Source organism: Lynx canadensis, chromosome A1, assembly GCF_007474595.2.
Source record: "Lynx canadensis isolate LIC74 chromosome A1, mLynCan4.pri.v2, whole genome shotgun sequence".
Taxonomy (NCBI): domain Eukaryota; kingdom Metazoa; phylum Chordata; class Mammalia; order Carnivora; family Felidae; genus Lynx; species Lynx canadensis.
The window spans coordinates 47,998,525-48,002,673 of record NC_044303.2 but is presented as its reverse complement, the minus strand read 5'-3'; positions in this window follow the sequence as shown (position 1 = coordinate 48,002,673).

The following is a 4,149-nucleotide window of genomic DNA, read 5'->3' as shown; positions in this document are numbered from 1 at the left end:
GCAAACTGGAAGATTCACAGTGGTATGCAATGATGTTGCCTTAGACAGCTCCTCACTGGCTGCTGGGAGAAACCAACTCCCAAGGCGCTCTGGTATTCAAGACGTTGCCCCAGTCACATCCCAACAACTTGTCCAGAGGTAACTACTGCTACTCCCTGGTCCAAAACAAATTGTTTTAGTCTGTCCAAACTTGTGAGTTCACTATCACCTCCCCCAATCTCAAAATACACACTGCACTTGCCCGTCCGGAATGTCTTCCTTGCATCTCTCCACCTTTCTAACCCAGCTCCTTCGTAGGACTCTCTAGCTCGCTACAGTTGAAAGGAACCTCTCTTTCTTCCTATAACCTTCAGGTTATAGGTTGACCATGGTCTGGCGAGAGCATGCCTGTATAGTTTTTTATCACAATGTGTCTTATCTGTTGGACCTAGCTATAAACTCCTTAAAGACAGAGACTGAGAATCATTCATTCTTGTTTTTATTCTTGCACGTAGTGGGGGCCTAACACATAATCAGTGTTCAACAAATATTTGGGGACAGCTTTGGGAAAAGAAAAGACCCTGTATGGGGGAATCGACAGCCACTACAATAAACGCAATGTAGCGGCTGATACTGTTCTCACTGCAACAGGAGACTCTGTTTCGCCCAGGCGTTCAGTGAGCCAAGCTGACACAGCTCTGCCATCTTCAACAAATGGCTTCCAAGGTCAGTTCAATGACTTCCATCCCTGCCAATAGGAAGAGAAGAAAAAGTAGAGACCCAGTGCCAGAGACTTTCCCTCAGGAAATGAGTGAGAAGTTGCACACATAAATTTTAAGCACATTTCTTTGCCTAAAACCTAGCTGCCAAGCTTGTCAGGAACTGCAGTCCTGAGGTGGGCAGCCATGTCCCAGCTACCTCCCTGTCACCAGAAAAGAAGGGAAAAGAGGTTTCAACACATTCTGGGCACCTTTCCCACCTGCACGCTAGTGAACGTTTTATCCAATGACAAAGGGTGTCCTCTATGCTGGAATCAGGCTTTTTAGGAAATGTCAACCTCCTGTCATCCAGGGGTAAATCCCAACTCTCCCTGTCCAGCTCTCACCATGGAGTGACCCAGAATCACATTTTAGGACTATGTACCGAGCAAGAGTAGCTCTCCCTCTCTCTACCCTCTTAGCAAGGGAGGAAACCCCTATATACTCTAACCTCTCCATTGCGAGCCATGTGAAAGATGACTCCTGCCCACCAGCTCACATTCTATCTGCTATCTCATCAAGGCTCTGGGGTGAGTGAGGAGTCCCCCTGCTGCTGACTATCAAAGACATTGGAGGGCCCACTCGTATCACCAGAGTCACACATACCTACTAAGTTTTACAGTAAATGTGCCCAGCGGGTCCAGTCCACTTACAGATATTTAGATGCTATCCGCATAATATCTAATTTTAATTCAATTCTAAAACATTTATTGATCATATATTATGACCAAAGCACTGTATAGATAGCGAGATTTTTTAATGCTACAATGCCTGCCCTGAAGTTGTTTAGAATCCCGTGAGGGAGACGGATATCTGCAACTAACTCTATTACAAAATGCAACTGGGCAAGTCTCACCAGAGGTACGAGCAAAGTGACATGAGACCGTGACCAAAAGAGTAATCAATTCTCACCAGATGGCCAAAAAAGACTTCAAACATATTTATATAAAAAGGTTTCCTGGGGGAGAGAGATGTCACTTGAACAGGACCTCAAGGGATGAGGAGAATACTAACAAGTGGCAGAGACAGAGAGCAGCATGCCAGGTGGAGCATGAGCAAAGGCACCGAGGTGCAAGAGTGGAATGGGCTGTGCTCTTTGTCCCAGGGGGCTGGAGGGGTGCAAAGAGGACGACTTGAGCATGAAGTAGTTATGGAGGGATGGCTCCGAATGTGTGCAAACCTGAGCCAACAGGACTAGCCGTGACCCAGGATTTCTGAGAAGGGCCGCAACTCGATTGATTCCAAGTAGAAGGAAGACAACTCTGCTGATGGTGACAAGAGGAGGTAGCGAGGTGAGGAAGACCAGCGGACACTCATAATGACCAACATTTATGGAGCACTAACTATCCAAGCAACATGCCAAGTATTTTACTAGCCTGCTCTATTTAAGAGGAAGTCCTATTATTTCCCCCACATTTCAGCTGGGTAGTAACAGAAGTGGTACACTAAGTGCAAAGGTCTGTTCTAACTGCAGAGCCTGAGTGCTTTGCCATAGTAACCATCACACTCAGTCCTGTCGATGTGACAGGACTCCAGCCTAGAGACACAGAGGGACTACAGGAGGGCAAGCACCGTGGAGGGAGGGCACTGAACAGATGTCAGAGGGGAATCAAAAGAAGAATCAGGGCTGTGACTTGAAGGTGTGTGAGACTGGAAGGAGGGCAGGATGATAAACTCTGCTTAGACCCATGGAGTTCTGAGTGGCTAACAGAAAAAAATCACAGAGGCTCTTGGGTGGCTCAGTTGGGTAAGCATCCCACTCCTGATTTTGGCTCAGGTCCTGATCTCACGATTCCTGAGATGGAGCCCCAAGTCAGGCTCTGTGCTGACAATGCAGATCCTGTTTGGGATTCTCTCTCTCCCTCTCTCTCTGCCCCTCCCCCGCTCATGTGCATGCTCTCTCTCTCTCTCAAAATAAAGAAAACTTTTTTTTAAAATAAAAAATAAAAGATAAAAAGAAAAATGACTGAAACCACAAACTACCCCCGAGAGCTAGGTCCTGGGGAGTAAGGAGAAACAGGCATGGAGTTGTAAGTTACAGCATTCGTATTTGTTGATCCTGAAAATTGAGCAGCATGTGAACAAACCAGACCAAAAAAGCAAGAGGCTGCCTGGTTGAACGCTAATGCACTGATTTGGAGGAAAAATTCAACTTGATTGACTGGCCTGCATTATACTGATAGCAGTAAATCCCTTTGGCCAAACAGAACTTGATTTAGCCTTAAAGGTATGCTATGTATTATCTCTTTGCATACCAAAATATTCATATATCATGGGAAAGTATAAAAAATTATGTTTTTCCTTTCAAAGAGTGGAATGTAAAATACCCAGCAAATCCTCCTGGATGGCGCCTGAGTGAATGTATTCCTTGTTATTTCATTTAAGCTGCTAAATATCTATTAGAGTAAAATTATGGGCTCTTTGAATGTGGAGTTTCCACTTGTAGCTTCCTGAGCACCGAGCCTGAGCCCTCTGTTTTATAAGGCAGATCTGCCTCGCGACAGTGATTGCCTAGCAAGTGGCCAATGGTCCCTATGAGAAGTCGTTTCCTTTACATCTTAAACCAGAGGGATTTATAGAACCAAAACCACAGCCCAGAGCTTGGATGGACATAATGAGAAACCAAAGCCATCCACTGATGTTACACTGTCTTTGGAAGACCTCAAGACGCTGGCAATTAAAACTATCTAAGCATGTCACTCTGTGACCTTCACTTTCATGAAGGTGCTGCTCTCTCCAGAAATGACCTACCTACTTTACAAAGTCAGGATGACTCCTTTCTCTGTGAGCTCTTTCCACTTACCTATAGGGTGTATTTCAAGTTTTTCAGGTGAGCCGCCTTTGTCCTTTGCTGAGCAATGAATGGAAGTGGAGGGTGGGGTATAACTCAATGCTTAAAAAAAAAACCCAAAAAACAAAACAAAAAAAAAACCCTCTTCCCTTTATTCAGCTGTACGAACTTTCTCACCGCATATAATGAACAAATGAACAAATGCAAGTAAGACGTTAAGATCGGCAGCTTTATCAAAGCACGCTCTGTCAGGTTGTGGGGGAGGATATTTGCCAAATCAGAACACATAAACTTTTAGTATAGAAACCAGAATATGAATTAAGCTCATATCACTCAAAAAGAGCTGAATGCATCTGAAACCAAAGTACACTGTCAGCCACCTCCACTTGCTCCAGGCGCTGATGCCTTGATTAGCTATGCAAGAAGCTACCTGCTATTTTAGAATTATATGAAGTCACCTCAGGGTATCTACAAGCTTCTCACGCACAAGATACTGACTTTTTTCCTCCTTCTTCTTGGCTTAGAGCACAGTTGTTGCTACATCCAAGTAAGTACTATATCATGGATTGTTACTGCCTAAGCTGTCATTAAGGCAGCTCGCCTTCTCAGAACAATCAGCCT